We start from the raw sequence: 18,025 nt of genomic DNA on the forward strand, positions 1-18,025 counted from the left end.
AGATGCTTAACTGACTGAGCCACCCAGGTGTCCCCAGTACCCAATTTTGAACAATTAGATCATTTACCACAAAGATGAGATGAATATATTTTTAAACACTCATCTGTCTTTCTGTTATATGACTTTCTGGAAGTAGAATCACTGGGTCAAAGGGTATATGCACTTTTAATTTGATTGATATTACCTACTGTCCTTTAAATAGGTTGTACCCAAATGTGTTTCCTCACCAGAACCGAGAATGGTTAAACTTTTAAACTCTTTCATATCTAATAAGCCAACTGATACATTATTGATGAGGGTAAGTACTTTTCATATGATCATTGGAGACTATTTTTTTCATGACTTAACAAATTCTTTGCTTATTTTTCTATTGGATTTTTATCTTTTTAATAATAATTTGTAGAAACTTTTAATATTTTATATAAAGACACTTTGTTTTATATTTTACAAATATCTTTCCTTTCAACTTTGTGATCATTTACTCTCTACAGAGCATTAGATTGTTAAATAGGCATTTTTTTTTCCTAACTTTTTTTTTTGAAGTAAGCTCCACACTGGTCATGAACTCACAACCCCAAGATGGAGACCTGAGCTGAAATCAAGAGTCAGACACTGGGGCGCCTGGGTGGCTCAGTCATTAAGCGTCTACCTTTGGCTCAGGTCATGATCCCAGGGTCTTGGGATCGAGCCCCGTGTCGGGCTCTCTGCTCAATGGGAAGCCTGCTTCTCCCTCTCCCACTCCCCCTGCTGTGTTCCCTCTCTTGCTGTCTCTCTCTGTCAAATAAATAAATAAATAAAAATCTTAAAAAAAAAAAGAGTCGGACACTTACCTGACTGAACCATGCAGGTGTCCCCTACATAGGCATCTTTTTTCAATTGAAAGATTTATTTATTTATCTTAGAGAGATAGAGCATTTGTACTTGGTGGGGTGGGGGCAGAGGGAGAGGGAGAGAGAGAGAATCTCAAGCTGACTCCCCACTGAGTGTGGAGCCCGACACTGCTCTCGATCCTATGACCTGAGCTGAAATCAAAAGTCGAACACTTAACCAGCTGAGCCACCCAGGCGCCTCCCTAAATAGACATTTTTAGCAATCTTTTTCTGTATGGGTTCCTGGATTTGACTCATGCTTAGAATGGCCTTCTATGTCCCAAGATTATTGAAACGTGTTCTGAGCAGCACTGAGCTGGCTCAGTCAGTAGAGCATGTGAGTCTTGACGTCAGAATTGGGAGTTCAAGCCCCCAAATTGGGGTAGAGAATACTTAAAAAATAAATAAATAAATAAATAAATAAATAATAAAATATTTTCTTGTAATTCTTTAGTTACAATTATGGTTATATTCTTAATCCTCATTTTTAGTTTTTGAAACACCATTTACTAAATAATCTATCACTTCTTTACTGATTTGAAATTCTACTTTCTTGTATACTAAATATGTACAAATTTAGTTTGAACATTTTGTTTTCTTCTGAAGATCTATTTTTGTCAGGATGTATCATCATTTTAATTTCCATGATTCAATAGGATATTTTGATATCTGGCATGGCAATCCCTCCTAATTAATCCTTCTTTTTCCCCAATTTTCTTCATTGTTCCTAGGCATTTATTTCCCTAGATAAGCTGTATTCTCAAATTTTCTAGTTTCCCACAAAACAGGATTCATCCGTCAGCTAGTTTTAAAAGAAACTGCATTATAACAAATATGAAAAGATGAGACAGAATGAGCTTTGACAAATCAAAAGGAGAAAGCAAATGGCATTATTTGTGATGATTTGGTTGCATACCTGGAAAGCCTACAAGAATTAATTAAAAGTCTCTGGAGAGTTCAACATTGTGGTCAAGTACATATACACAAAATACAATAATAACTTGCTTTTTCAGGGGCAGGAGCAAGCCAATGTTGCTGTTTCCCATTGAGGCCTGTGGGCTTGAGGGCCCCTCAGCTTTGTTCAGAGAATTTAGGCCGAAATTCAGATGCTGAGTTTTGTAAACCTTAATGGGTTGCAGCTGAAGGAATTAAAAATTCCTGTGAAAGCTGCAAGTAATTTCTATCTGGCAAGAATGAATATTTTACTAGTCTTTAAGCAGACTGTTTATTCTAGGAAAACCTCCTAAGTGTCTTCCAGTTACATAAGATGTCTGAAAGAACTGGGGGAAGGATGGATGTAGAAGACGTGTTGGAGAGAAAGTTGCATCTCTCTGGCCTGGGATGCTTTGGGGCAAGATGGTTGTTTCCTGCTCGGACCCTGGCCTGTTAGAGAGCACCTGTGTTTCAAGAGCGGAGCACAGAACAGGACCTGCTTCTGGGGCAAACTGTGTACAGTTCAGGGCCCTGTGCTTAGAAAAGTCCCACATTTGGTTTAATGCTCTGCTACTGCCATTTTTAAAATTCATAGTAACTTTTGCACAGGGAACCCTGCATTTTAGTTTTGCTCTGTGCCATATACATTATGTAAATGGTCTGCACCAGAAATTGGTCAAAGTGTTTTCACCAGACCCTGTGAGACGAGTGAAATGCCATCTAGCTCCATCAGGATCAGAAGAGGTGAGAGAACTGATCCTCCCTGGAAGAGAGAGAGAAGAGAGAGAGGAGAACTGATTTTCCCGGAATTCAGAATCAGTCTTCTCCCTGAAGATTGGTGGCTATTGTTTAAAAAAAAAAGTTTTTTGGGGCGCCTGGGTGGCTCAGTCGTTAAGCGTCTGCCTTGGGCTCAGGTCATGATCCCAGGGTCCTGGAATAGAGCCCTGCATCCGGCTCCCTGCTCCGCAGGAAGCCTGCTTCTCCATCTCCCACTCCCCCTGCTGTGTTCCCTCTCTCACTGTGTCTCTCTGTCAAATAAATAAAATCTTAAAAAAAAATTTTTTTTTTTACTCTTCCATTATGTTTTACAACTAGTTATTGTAACCATTGGAGAAACCTCAGTGTTGTAAAATTGGATCCTGGGGCAAACTCAAATGTGGGTTCTCCCTTCATATGCCTTTGAATAAAAAGAAAGGAGCCCTTTTCTTTACAGTAGGATAAGAGAATTTGACTAATCTGGCTAAATAAGAGAGGGGGGGGGGGCGCCTGGGTGGCTCAGTCGTTAAGTGTCTGCCTTCGGCTCAGGTCCTGATCCCAGGGTCCTGGGATTGACTCACATCGGGCTCCCTGCTCGGCGGGAAGCCTGCTTCTCCTGCTCCTGCTCCCCCTGCTTGTGCTCCCTCTTTCGCTGTGTCTCTCTCTCTGTCAAATAAATAAATAAATAAAATCTTTTTAAAAATAAATAAATAAATAAGACAGAGAGTCAGAGCAGGGTGACTATATGTTCTGTAAAGAGGAGTAGCCATGCAAGGGGATTGGCAGAAGGGCTTTTGGGCCTCTGTGGGTATGAGGCTCTGGTTCCCCAAATGAAGAAAGAAACTCTTTCATCCATCTTTGGGCAGAGAGGTGAGAACAGCGCCTGAAGTTCCTTGGAACTGGGGGAGAGCTGCCTTCCTCAGTTGCTTCTACTTCTTGAGATAGCTTGACAGCTAACTACTTAACAGTTGTGTCACATTCTTTTATCTTCAGACAGAGCTGCTGGGACTCCTCGGTCTTTGGGCCTTGATCTAACACTCTGCTGTGACATAGCTTCATGGAGTGCTCCTAACTCTGTGTGATTCTGAGTGCAGGATTTGCTCCTTCCCTCTCTTGTAATTAACGGATCTGCAGGAGGAGAAAAGGAAGTTGACATGCTGAGAAGACCAGAGATGAGAGACAGAACAATAACTACCTAGACTTGATTGTTTTCCTTTTAGATTATCGTGGCTTCTCTTTAGTAAATCCCTTTTGTGATGAAGATGGTTCAATTTAGGGGGCACCTGGCTGGCTCAGTCAGTAGAGCATGTGACTTTTGATCTCAGGGTTGTGAATTCAAGCCCCACACTGGGCGTGGAGCCAATTAAAAAAAAAAAGATGGTTCAAGTTGGGTTTCTGTCTTGCCCCCAAAGAATCTTTGATTTTATCTTTGAAGGGATTGAGAGACTCAGGCATCTGTGTTTCAAGTACTCAAGGAAGGGCATTGAGAAGAGTTTTCAATTAGAAATAATTGTGCCTCTGATAAACCCCATTGGGTACAATGCCGCCACTGTGCTAAACTTCAGGCGTCTTCGTTACGTGATTTATCCAAGGTCCATGGTCCTGAACCTTTCCCATTGCATACCTCTCCCTCCCCTTCCACCAGTTGGGTTTTTTTTTTTTTTTTAAAGATTTTATTTATTTATTTGACAGAGAGATAGCGAGAGAAGGAACACAAGCAGGGGGAGTGGGAGAGGGAGAAGCAGTCTTCCCGCTGAGCAGGGAGCCGCATGCGGGGCTCCATCCCAGGACCCCGGGATCATGACCTGAGCTGAAGGCAGACGCTTAACGACTGAGCCACCCAGGAGCCCCTAGTTGGGTTTATTTTGAAATAATATAGAACTGCTTCCCTTGTGGGCGCCTGGGTGACTCAGTCGGTTGAGCGACTGCCTTCGGCTCAGGTCATGATCCTGGAGTCCCTGGATCGAGTCCCGCATCGGGCTCCCTGCTCGGCGGGGAGTCTGCTTCTCCCTCTGACCCTTTCATGCTCTATCTCATTCTCTCTCTCAAATAAATAAATTAATTAATTAATTAAAAAAAAAGAACTGCTTCCCTTGTATCATTGAGGATTCAATTGCAAGAAACAAAACTTTGGCTAAATAAACAAAGAATTTATTGGCAGCATATTAGCTAGAGATCATAGCTTAGAAGGAGGAATTGCATACCCAGCCTTGAGAAGTTCTCGACCCAGAAAAGTCCAGATCTTACTAGTGGGGAACTTGTGTGCTACTTCTTTCAGCTCTTGCCAGCAGATGATGGGGTCCAACCCCCTGCAGTACCTGTGTGCCTCATGTCAACAGTAAAGTTCCCTGTAAAAGTTTCCCTGGCTTCTTACTGAGATGTGTCCATCCCTCTAGCCATGGGTGGGCTCCCACAATCAGCAGTCTGCCAGAATGAGGAATAGAGGAACACCGTAAAGAGTGAATGCTGAGCAGAAAAAAACAAAAGATGTACCCTATCTCCTGTAACAGGACCTTTCTACAAGATCTGTTATGTAAATTATTCACAGCTAGATGCAGTGGGGGTGGTCACAGTGTTTCACAAAGGCCTACAGTGACAAAACACTTAGAGATGTCATACAGCAAACCCAAAGGAAGGTGGCTCTCTTTCTCTCTCCCTTTTCTGGTGAGGATGATAAACTTCTGTCCTCTAAATCCAATCATTTTAATTGCCGAGTCAGATACATGGTGAATGTTTTATTAAAGTTCATGTGAAATTCAGAATGATGCTCTAATATTTCTTCTAGATGTATCCCCATTCATTGAACTGCTCTGGCTTCCCACCCCCTCTACTGCACCTTCCCGGTATTGTGGGTGCTAAGGCTAAAATGGCTTTATTCCAGTTTGAATTTAATAGTCTTGAAACCATGCCTCCTTTTTTAAAACACAGGTAATCCATTTTCATTATGGAAAAACTTGGAAATACAGATTAAGGAAAATAATGTACATTATCTTCCTCTATCTACAGAAAGAGACATTCGAAGTTCTCTTTTGGGAAATGTAGATATTTCTTATATCCATAACTGACCCTTAACTAATTATAACACTTTATTTTTGTTTATTTTTATTTTTTATTTATTTTTTTAAAAATATTTTATTTATTTGACAGAGACACAGTGAGAGAGGGAACACAAGCAGAGGGAGTAGGAGAGGGAGAAGCAGGCTCCCTGCCGAGCAGGGAGCCCAATGGGGGACTCGATCCCGGATGACCTGAGCTGAAGGCAGACACTTAATGATTGAGCCACCCAGGTTCCCCTATAACACGTTTTAAAATATCACAAATGGGGCATCTGGGTGGCTCAGTCGGTTAAGTGTCCGCCTTCAGCTCAGGTCATGATCCCAGGGTCCCCGGATCAAGCCCTCCATCAGGCTCCCTGCTGGTTGGAGTCTGCTTCTCCTTCTCCCTCTGCCTTTCTTCCTGGCTCATTCTCTCTCTGTCAGATAAATAAGTAAAATTAAAAAAATTATATATCACAGACAATATATGTCTGGGGAATTTTTTTTTAAAGATTTTATTTATTTATTTGAGAGAGAGAGAGAGAGAGAGAGAGAGAGAAAGCACATGAGAGGGGGAGGGTCAGAGGGAGAAGCAGACTCCCTGCCGAGCAGGGAGCCCCATACGGGACTCGATCCAGGGACTTGATCCAGGGACTCCAGGATCATGACCTGAGCCGAAGGCAGTCGCTTAACCAACTGAGCCACCCAGGCACCCCTGTCTGGGGAATTTTTAATCATCTTGAGCAGCATTAGTAGATCTTTGCTTCTTGGTTTTTTTTTTGTTTTTTTTTTTTAGCAACAGCATTTATTGAGGGTCACACACTGTGCTTTTAGGTAATATTTCTAAAAGTTGAGGTATAATTTGCATAGAATAAAATGGACAGATTTTGAACTGTATGGCTTGATGAATTTTACCAAGTACAAACACCTATGTAACTACAAAAGATGCAGCCACCACTTAAATCAAGATATAGAACATCGTCTCAGTGATTTTTACAAATCGTAAAGCAATGTTGCACAGCAAGAGGCATGAGGAGTAAGAGTTCTACCATCACAGCAGTCTATCTGGAATGGAATGAAAGGGCCCATTTTTTGCATTTCAGTGTCCACATCACTCTCAGCCCCATTTCTTGGTCATTAGGGGGAGGATATTCTCTTATGTGTAGAATTCTGGGAGTTCCTTATAGCTATCATTAGCATCTTAAAAAGGTGTCACTTTCCCTGAAGAATATATTTACTTTTTGAAAATTCGAATTTCACATAGACTTACTTTCTCTTTGCAAAATTTTCTTTTTTCTTTTTTTTAAGATTTTATTTATTTATTTGAGAGAGAGCAAGTCAAAGAGAGAGCATGAGCTGGGGGGGGGAGTGGCAGAGGGAGAAGTAAACTCTCCCAGCTGAGCAGGAGGCCAATGTGGGCTCAGGTCATGATCCCAGGGTCCTGAGATCGAGCTCCAGATCGGGCTCCTTACTCAGTGGGGAGCCTGTGTCTCCCTCTGCCTGCCACTCCCCCTGCTTATGTAAGTGCGCTCTCTCTCTCTGACAAATAAATTAAAACAAAACAAAAACAAACAAGCAAATAACGGGACTTAAGGGATAGATACTGGTAGATGCCAAAACAGGGCAGTTCTAGGCACCTAGGCCCAGAACCAGGGATGGGATGCCTTTTACAAGACAAGCTAGTGGCGCCTGGGTGGCTCAGTTGGTTAAGCGACTGCCTTCGGCTCAGGTCATGATCCTGGAGTCCTGGGATGGAGTCCCGCATCGGGCTCCCTGCTCAGTGGGGAGTCTGCTTCTCCCTCTGACCCTCATGCTCTCTCTTTCTATCTCATTCTCTCTCTCAAATAAATAAATAAAATCTTAAAAAAAAAAAAAGACAAGCTGGTCTCTACTTTCATCTGAGTAATGGCCTCATTCCCTCAGACCCCTCTCTGTGGCTGGGAATATGGCCACTAGAACCTTGGGAACACATCTTTACGATTCCACGGCCTGTCAAAGACAAAAACCAAACAACAAGCAAACTGGTTTTATTTAGGGTATTATAACAGGGAGAGCATCCTGGATCTGAAGATCATTACCTTAGCAGGGTAGTCTGTCTGGAGATTTTTCTAGGGAGAAATAGACAACTTCCAGGTAGGGTGATTTTATAGTTACGATTGTTTTTGTAATCAAGGAGTGTCAGTCAGTGAGCTGAACAGGAAATGTTTGTGTCTAGCTAGTTTGAGCGGGACAGACAATTCACAGAATCATTTCTGTGAATTGGAATGTGAATGGGAATTCAGAGAGTTTCTGTCTGGTCTTATCACAGGTAAACAAGGGGATCATCTGTGGGACTTATCTAAGTCACATGAGGAAGAGTGGTTCTTTGTAGTAAAGTTGGAACATGAAAGAGTCAAGGATATTTCTTAACCTCAGTTTTCTAGGAACATGGGGCTTAGGTAAGGTTCAACATTGTCACAATGGAGAAGGGAGTAAGAAAGTTCCCCACCAGCTGCAAGAGACACATTTTTGGAACAGTGCCATGTGCTTGGTCCCATGTTCATCTGTCTATCTCTGGGTCAATCTTCGTGGCCCAGTGGGAGGGGGTTCTTTGAGTGATTCAGCCTGGGTCAGAGTAGTGAAGAGAAGGGATAGTGGGGAGACCAGGAAAATGGTTCTTCAGCGGGCAAACGGTCAGTTTAATTCCAAGGGAGCTAAATGTGAGGATTTTTCCTTAAAGCCAAAGAAGACACAAACCTTTGTTCAAAATTAAATAGTGGCACTGTAGTAATAGTATTGGTAAATTACCAAGAATTCTTTTTCTAGAACTTGAAACAGTCTGAGGAGTCTCACATGATGTTTCCATCCTCAGAAAAATTGCCCCTCCCTCTTTCCAATCAATGCTGTAAAATGGAAACCACAAATTTTTTTTTTTTTAAAGATTTTATTTATTTATTTGACAGAGAGAGAGCACAAGTAGGCAGAGAGGCAGGCAGAGGGAGAGGGAGAAGCAGGCTCTCCTCTGAGCAGGGAGCCTGATGTGGGGCTTGATCCCAGGACCCTGGGATCATGACCTGAGCCGAAGGCAGCTGTTTAACCGACTGAGCCACCCAGACGCCCTGGAAACCACAAATATTAAGAGCCTTTAGTATTATTGCAAGCTACTCATTCTGGTTTTGACAATTTTTTTCAAGGTACTTGCCACTTTCCCATTCTACTTCAAGGCCAAATTGGGCTTACTGTGGTGGAAATCACAGATATCCCTGCTCCTACCACCTAAGAGCTTTAGGGCCTTGTGGTTTATGAATCAGTGTGGGGAGAAAACAGCCCCCCTATAACAAGGTCCCAGGGAAATTTGACTCCTTGGACCAGCTGGTGCCCAAAGAAGCAAATATAGACTGGAAGTCCTAGAGTCTAAAGAACACTAAAGGGTTTTGAAATGCTTCACCTTTCTATTTCACCTGCCCAACTGCAGATAGGGATACAGAGAAACCCCATTCTGTGAGGGATCAGGATTTCACTTTATAGTTAGTTGGACTTAATTTAGTCACAAGCGATTTAATCAGGCTGCTATTGGTGAAATCTTTGTGGTTTCCTTTCTCCTCTGTGGTTTCTGAGGGCTTCAGTGCCCTTAGAGAACTTAATAAACTTGGCTCCAATATCCAGGCTCTGGAGTAATTCATAGATTACTCTATATATTGGATGGTTTAATTCCTCTTAAGCTTCTCTGTCTCTTTTCCTACCCCAGGTCATACCTGAATATATGAAGCTGCATCTCCCTTGCAGGTACCCACCAGAAATCCCATCACACCAAGCATCTCACGAAAAATTTATGGGCTTCAGTGGAAGGTAGTCACATTGTAGATGAAGTGACCACTCTCTGTCTTTCTCTCTCTGGCAATTACTGACCTCCCCTACTTCACCTCAGATCAAGAGCCCTCTGCCCCTTCCAAAAGGAACCCACAGTCCCTACACATCACCTTGTAAAACTCTCCAGAAAGTGAGGAATAGTAAATGCCCATCCCACAATATAATAGTAAATGCTCCCCCAATATAATGTTTATTTCAAAGCCTACTCAAGCCTATGTGGATTCCTCAGCTTTCTAGTATTCTGGGGCACAACATTTTCTTTCACTACATCAACACTGTGAGACATCTTTTGGGGTGTCTTTCTAGCTCATGATGACAGTCCTCTGAGGCTGGGTATCAGTGACCCTTTATTCCCAGTTATACTTGACTGAACTAGCTTGGCTGATCCACGCTGCACCAATTAGGATCTTTTACCTGGGAATTTTATATTAGAACTGAATGTCTATAGGGCACCTGGCTGGCTCAGTCAGTGGAGCATGTGACTCTTGATTTAGAGGTTGTGAGTTTGAGTTCCATGTTAGGTGTGGAGATTACTTAAAAGTAAGATCTTAAAAAAGGAAAGAACTGAAGGTCTCAAGTTTTCAGCCCTATGTAGGGTTGGGCTTGAAGCATGTACATTCCAAGTTGAGGGCAGCCATTAAGTATATGCTCTGCAGAGAGAGAAGTATATGAAAATACTTTTAGCTGAAAGTCAGAGAAATCTCAACTCAAAAGGTTTCACACTTGCCTGAGTGTGTCTTTAATGCTCTCTTTGTTGGCTGTCCCTGCCTCTCTAGTCTATGCTGATTAGCATCTATGTTAATGCCTACTGGGTGGCAAGTGTCCAATATAGGTGTCCTTGGAGGCATGTCCTACTCAACAGTTCCCGGATGAGCAGATCTTAGCTCCGGTTTGACCATTCCTTCTCAACTGTTGCCTCTTGTTGCAAGGGTCCCCTCTTGTAGCCAGTGGTCTTCTTGGGTAGGGTCTGGTGAGACAGTCCAAGTTCAGCCACCTATTCCAATGTGCAGTGGATCCTTGTAGTGTGTCACGACACACTACTTTCCTCTCCTGGTTCCTTCTGATAGTTAGCTCTCCCCAGTTCTCTTCTCTCTCTCTTCCCCCCCCCCCATATTTGTCCCTCTTTTGTTCAGAGAAGGAAATTGGCAGATGGCCAACTAGGGCAGAGACTGGAGGTCTCCCTTCCTTTCATGTATCTCTCTCTAATCTTTACAAGAGCCTCCCTCTCACTTGTCTTTCCCTGGGAGACAGCACCTTCCACTTCTACCTTGAAGTAATTCTGTTCTCTCCACAAAGCTAATTCCTCATCTCCCTTTCATTCCTTCCCACTTCTTCTACAGAGACTGCAGGGTTGGTTTGGTTGGGATGGGGAGGAGGCTAGAAATACCTAGGCTGTTTCTGCCTCCTCTCTTGTGGGAGTTGGCTGGTTCCAATTACTGGTAATTTTCTTAAAGGTGTGGATTAGTGAGCACTTTTTTGTTCTTATCTATGGGCCCTAATCACCAATTCTGGGAAAACTGGGAAAAATCTCATGCAATATCCTGTTAGAGCAACAACAATAACAACCATCTCTAATATTCCTTTTTTTTTCTCTTAAAAATTTTATGTTTAAGTAATCTCTATACCCAACCTGGGTCTCAAACTTACAACCCCTAGATCAAGAGTCACATACTCTTCCGACTGAGCAAGGCAGGCACCACTGTAACAATTCTTGATAACTCACTATGTGTCAGGCAATGCACATTTTATATTAACTGTCTATTTAATCATTACATCAACCCTATGAGGTAGGTCCTGTTATTTCCTCCATTTTTCAGGTGAGGAAACTGAGGCTTAGAGACTATTAAGCAACTTGCCTAAAGGCACTCCAGCAATTATGGTGTAACTGGTACTGAAGCCCAGGTTGTAGGGCCACAGAACCTTAAACACTCTACTATCCTCCCTCTCTTGTGTAACCATGGGAAGCATGCTTGCCTATCATTTTTTAAGAGTATCTTTTTTGAAGTACAACTATTGTCACAGAGTATACACACTTCCCAAAATACTCTCTGGGAAGTCTGAACCACATTATCATTTCTCATATACCTTTGCCAGTATTTTCTTCTTCTTTTTTTTTTAAGATTTTATTTATTTATTTGACAGAGAGAGACAGCGAGAGAGGGAACACAAGCAGGGGGAGTGGGAGAGGGAGAAGCAGGCTTCCTGAGGAGGAGGGAGCCCAATGTGGGGCTCGATCCCAGGACCCTGGGATCATGACCTGAGCCGAAGGCAGATGCTTAACGACTGAGCCACCCAGGCGCCCCTTGCCAGTACTTTCTAATGTAATTTTTTTCCAATATGGTTTGGGAAAATGGAATTACATTATTGTTTTAATTAACTCTTTAAAAATTCCAAGTGAGATCGAGCATTATGTGTTTGTCATTTGTATTTATTCTTTAGTGAATTTTGTCTTCTAATCTTTGGTCTATTTTTTTTTTGATTGACTTATGACAACTATGTATAGATCAAGAATATTGCCTCTTTGATGTCATATATATTAAGAATATTTCTTTCCAAAAAAAAAATTTCTTCGCAAAGTTGTCAAAGAATACATTTTTTTATTGTGGTAAAGTATACATAACATAAAACTTACCATTTTAACCATTTTTAAGTGTACAATGGCATGGCATTATGTGTATTCATAATGTTGTGCAACTATCACTATTAATGATTTCCAGAACTTTCTCACCGTCCCAAACAGAAACTCTGTACCCATTAAAAAGTAATTCTAGATTTGCTCCTCCCCACAGCCCATGGTTGTCTCTATTTTATGTTTTGTGAATTTGCCTGTTTTAGGTGCCCCATATAGGTGGAATCATACAATATTTGTCCTTTTGTGTCGGGCTTATTTCACTTAGCATACAGTTTTTAAGGTTTATTCATATTGTAGCATGTATCAGCATTTCATTCCTGTTTTATGGCTGAATAAAATTCCATTGCATGTGTATCCTTTATTTTGTTTATCCATTCACCTGTTGATGGACACGTGGCTTGTTTCCACATTTGGGCTATTGGAATAATACTGCTATAAAAGTTGCTGTACAAGTATCTGTTTGAGTCCTTGCTTTGAATTCCTGGATCATATGGCAAGTCTACGGTTAACTTCCTGGACAAAGTATGATTTTTAAAAATTTAAAAACATACACGTGTCAATGATTTATGTAACTCATTAATGAGAGGACCAGCGGGATCTTAAAGCTAATTCATTGAAGAACTCAAGAGACTGAAGTGAAGGAAAGAATGTTGAAGTCAGAGTGCTAAATTAAATACAAAACTTGTTATTATTCTAGCAGGCAATAAAAGCATAGTCTTTGGAAATATCTTTTCCACCAGAGACAGAAATCATTTGCATCTCTCCCATACAAACACCATTTGCACTTTATCAATCTTCTGTGAAGTTAACGTCTAATTTTACAGCCTGGGCCCTAATCAACAGAAAATGGCAAGTTGAACAAAGTTACATTTTTCCTAGAGAATCATAGGTCCCTTAGGTAGGCTCATTAAACAATGTTTTAATATGATATTGAAAGAGCAAGTAGTAATCTTTTTGCCTTATCTCCAAATTTTGGGTAAAATTTCTTAATTTTGTATTTATTGCCCTTAATTTTGTTTATGGTCCTTTTTGCATTCTGTTTTCTATCTATCTTTTCTTTTACTGTCTTTGTCTTTTGATATTATGCTTATAAAAGTTCACTGTATGTCTGTGTTTGCATAGATCCATATGTATATGTATATAATCACCATTTTTCTCTGGTAATTATATGGTTTTATTTTTGAAATTTAACTTATAAACCTTTAAATATTTGACTTACCAGGAATATGTTCTTGTATGTGGTTTGAGGGAGGGATCTAAAATTTTTTCCCAGATGGTTAGCTAACATCTGAAAACCTCCTTCTCCATAACTCCTTTAAAATGCCATGTATCGTATGCTAAATTCCCAAACTTGGGTTTGTTTCTGGACTTTTATTTCTGTTTGTCTTTGTCTTTTCTGGTACAAGTATCAGAGTTATTATTACTGCTTCATTATGTTGTGTTCTCTCTTGCAGTTTTGACAGGATGGTTCTGCTACCAGCAACCACACCTTCAGTGAAGAGAACTCTTCACAGAGGAAGGGCAAGTGGCTAGCCTTGCTTCACAAGTAGCAGCAACTCTCAAATATTGCAGTGAGAATGTGTTGCAAGCTTTAGAAATTTCCATTGAAAATTCTAGAGAAAGACACTCTACGCAAGCAATCAAAGTAAATGCTGAATTGTATATATATGTGTGTACACAGGCATGGATAGACGTCTGCCTGCCAGGGTGGAAGGTGGGGGCGTGGAGGAGCCATTCATGAACTTCCTCTCCATCATGTGGTTGTACTTCCTGTCCATTTACATAGAGACGCCAGGTTGTCACTGTGTTCCCCCGACTTTGGAAGGGCATTTCACTTTTAGAGAAGAAGCCCTAAGCCACTGCTCTTTCTTTAAAAGTAAACTTCTGCCTTTCGTGGAAATGTCACAAAATATAATCCATATTTAATAGACTAAATAGTATTCTTAAAGGGTTGGTCATCCAGTTTTGAAGAATGACTTATTAACCACATTTCTATTCTCTGCTGAGTACCTTATTCTTTCAAAGCTTTTCAAGAATACTCAAAGTTCTTATCATGCTTTTTGTTTCATAATATCTCCATTATGGAAGCTTCTTCTGATCACCTTTCCCAGGCCTGTCTTTGTCTTGTCTGGAAAAGAAACTCGGGTATTTCTAGTGAGCTCAGATCATCTCCATTTTTGCTGGGGCTTGTTGCTGCTGCTGTTGCCGCCTTTGACCATAGGATGGATTCCTGTGCCATTGCTGGGAAAACATCACATAGGATGGATTCCTGTGCCATTGCTGGGTCACCCTCCTCTGAGTTAGGGCTTACGCTGCTGGCATTCAGTGGCAAACTGTAATCGTCGGTGATATATTTAGAGTTTGAACTCACATTGCGTTTGAACATCAACTACATGTCAACATGAAAATAAATGGTCCCCCTCTGGTTATGAAGCAATGTGTGGGCAGGATGCCACATGAGCTTGTTCATAGTAACACTGTTCATAGTAACACTGATTCTTAATCAGATTACAAATATTCACACTCCAAGCTCCAGATTCCTCTTTAATCAGGAAATCTGAAGAGTAAATTATTGTTGGAGGCCACAGGGCCTTTAAAAATCATTTTCTTTGAGTTGTAGAGCAAGAAGCAAAGAACATTCTGTCATGAGAAATGAGTTGTATTCAGCTGAAGGGAAACCAACCAGCATAGGGTAACACTGAGTCCTGATGAATTTGTTAGTTAAAATGAAAGATCTTGTCAAGAAAATTCCATAATTTGTAGAAATGGGATGGCAGCTGTTCCTATGGCAAAATATCTCCCTGGGGGTCCCCTAATGCTCAGGAACAGGACAGACCCCGGCAGAGTTGGGTTAAGCAGGTCAGAGTCATGTTTGTGCTCTCAGCAGAACAATTTCACAGGCAGGACATTGGGGTGGAGCTGGAACGTCAGCTACTAGAAGTGGGAGAAGAGTGAGTTGAGTCTGTGACTGGTTGAGGAGAGGCTTGAGCCAATGGGTAAGGAGGTTGTGAGTCAGGCCAGGAAAATGATCGTTGATTAAGAGATCTAGATAAGGGGGTTAAATTTTCATGATCGTATCAGCTTGTGTGGCTTGGAGAAATCTGTGCAAAGTTCATCCAGCGTTTTAAAATTATAAAGAGGGAAAGGACTGGGATTGATAATGGAACTGCAAGACATAAAATAACTGTAATCAGACCAAATAAGGGCAAAAAAGTGAGGATTTAGGGAAGGACTTCAGAATGAGATCATGGTACTACTATTTAAGCAGACAGTTTGATAGAATGAGGAAGGACCCTAAAATTTCAGCCAATTTGGACTTACAAGTGATTTGTAATGATAGTTTTTATATCAAAAGAGCATTAGGATTAGAAAAGTAACTTGAGGAAAAAAGGAGACTTAATTGTGCACTCCTATTCCTTAAACAGTATTTCTTATGTTTATTCTTATGTTTAATTTATGATTAAACAAAGTTAAACAGATTTTCTATAGGACTTATCAGTGTCTATAAAATGGCAATATTAATCTATTATCTTATGGAACACTGTCCCATGGAACACAGTTTGGGAAAGGTCGATTTAACTTAATGTTAAAAAGCTATAACCCAACATCAAAAACTAATGATGATTAACATAACATAAAAAAAAAAGGCATAACCCAATTCAAACATTGTATGTAATAAAAATAGTGAAAGGGAGAAATGTATTCCACAATGTCAACAGTGAATGGTTGAATTATTCCTCTTATTCTTTTCTTTCTTTTTTTTTTTTTTTTAACTCGTATTACTCTTTTATGTTTTCATATTCACTTTAGTGACCCTTTACAAAGAACATGAACTTAAAGAAAAGAGTGGTATGATTTAGGAGACCGATGTTGAAGTCAGGACTTTTAAAAGCTGTGTGACCTTGAACCCAGTTCCTTAACCTCACCAGGTCTGTTTTCTTATCTATAAAATTGGAAAATGATATCTACCTAATGGGTTTGCTATGAATATTAATTGAATTATGATATCCAAATCACTCAGCACAATGTCTGGCACATGCTGTAGGATCTAGAAATGAGGTAATTACCATTGTTATTGAGTTACTAGAATTTTAGAGTTTAAGAAAGGAGTGCTGGCTGGGTTAAGGGCGCTTAGTCCACTCAGTGTGATATCAGGGAGGCCCAAAAATACCATTATCAGAGCTTGTACCTTCCTCCTGAAGCAAAGAATTGCAGAAGCTGCTCCAGACTGTAGGACAGGATTCCACTGGCTACTTGGCAGGGAAGATTATGAATTCCCAACCGGAAACCTTTGGTCTCATGGTGAGCAGTCTATTAACACTATATTTAAAACAAACACCTTCCTGACTGCTTAGAACTAAATTTAATCATTGTACCAGAGAAAGGCATGCAACATCTTCCTCCTTCTAAAATTCTCAAGATGCTCTGCTGAATCAAAGGAAGTTGTGCTACAACCATGATGCCTTCAACATGAAATATTCTGGCAACTTCATTGCTTCACAATTGTGATTCTTGGAAACTTGTCACTTTAGATTCTTCAGAATTCTTAAATAACTTTTTCTGACTTCATTTACTTAAATATCCCAGAATAGCCTCTTGAGCTATAAGTTTGATGATCCAGGAAACTATTTATAGCAGGATGAGTACTCTCTGTGACTGATGTTATGTTTTATTTTGAGAAGGACAAATCATTAAAAAGATTGATAGGGCCAATGGTATTTTAAACTGAAAGCAGAGCCAAGGCAAATAAGGTAGGTAGGTATGATGGTGGAACACAAAAAGATAGGGTTGTACTTTTTTGCCAGTTCAGTTAAAGGCTGGGGAGGTCTCCCACATTCTAGAGGGTAGGCAGAGACAGAGTCCATAACCCAGACCTAGTGATATTTTATTTTTAAAGATTATTTATTTACCTATTTAAGCAGGAGAAAGAGAGCACGAGTGAGGGGAGGGGCAGAGGGAGACGGAAGGTGACAGGCTGACTTGCTGCTGAGCAGGAAGCCTGATGTGGGGCTCTGTCCCACGACCCCGAGGTCATGACCTGAGCTGAAGTCAGACTCTTTTTTTTTTTTTTAAAGATTTTATGTATTTTTTAGAGAGCGAGCGAGAGAGAAACAGCATGAGAGGGGAGAGGGTCAGAGGGAGAAGCAGGCTCCCTGCTGAGCCGGGAGCCCGATGTGGGACTCGATCCCAGGACTCTGGGATCATGTCCTGAGCCGAAGGCAGACGCTTAACCATCTGAGCCACCCAGGCGCCCTGAAGTCAGACTCTTAACCGACTGAACCACCCAGGTGCCCCCAGACCTAGTGATATTTTAGGTAAAGTCACTTCAGCCTATGGCAGCCTGGCCTCTGTTTGCCCAGTGTTTATAATGCAGAGCAGACAGACACAGGACTCTCTGTCATCACAAAGGTCAATACTGTTCTTGGTGTCATTGACATCCTCCTAGGTAGGAAATAAATATAAGACAGAAGAAGGTCAAGGTAAATCTTCTTCCTTTTTTTTTTTTTTTTTTACTTTTTATTGTGGTAAAATACACATAACATAAAATTTATTATTTTAACCATCCTAAAGTATACAAATCAGTGGCATTAAGTACATTTGTACTGTTGTGTGATCACCAGTACTATCCATCTCCAGAACTTTTTCATCATCCTAAACTTAAACTTTGTGCCCTTTAAACAGTAACTCTTCATTCCCCTTCTCCCAAGCCCTTGCTAACCACTATCTTATTTTCTGTCTCTATGAATTTGCCTATTCTGATTTCTGTGTCTCTCCCAATTGGATGGGGGCCACCAAATGTGGGGCAACCCTATTGGGTGGAGGCCCGTGGTGAAAGAATTCACCCAAGGCAGAACAAGGGAGATAGAAATTTTCAATTGAAAACACCACAATGAAATGTGGGCAGGACAGCAAAACAGAGACTTTCTGCCCCAAGGCAGTTCTTGGGGGAG

General features: G+C 41.0%; 1 pseudogene; it reads right to left on the minus strand.

Moving 5' to 3' along the window:
- Positions 1–4,005: 4,005 nt before the first annotated feature.
- Positions 4,006–4,119, minus strand: LOC118017262 (annotated as a pseudogene).
- Positions 4,120–18,025: the final 13,906 nt, after the last annotated feature.

This window comes from Mirounga leonina, unplaced genomic scaffold (assembly GCF_011800145.1).
Source record: "Mirounga leonina isolate KUSES-001 unplaced genomic scaffold, KU_Mleo_1.0 Mir_168, whole genome shotgun sequence".
Taxonomy (NCBI): domain Eukaryota; kingdom Metazoa; phylum Chordata; class Mammalia; order Carnivora; family Phocidae; genus Mirounga; species Mirounga leonina.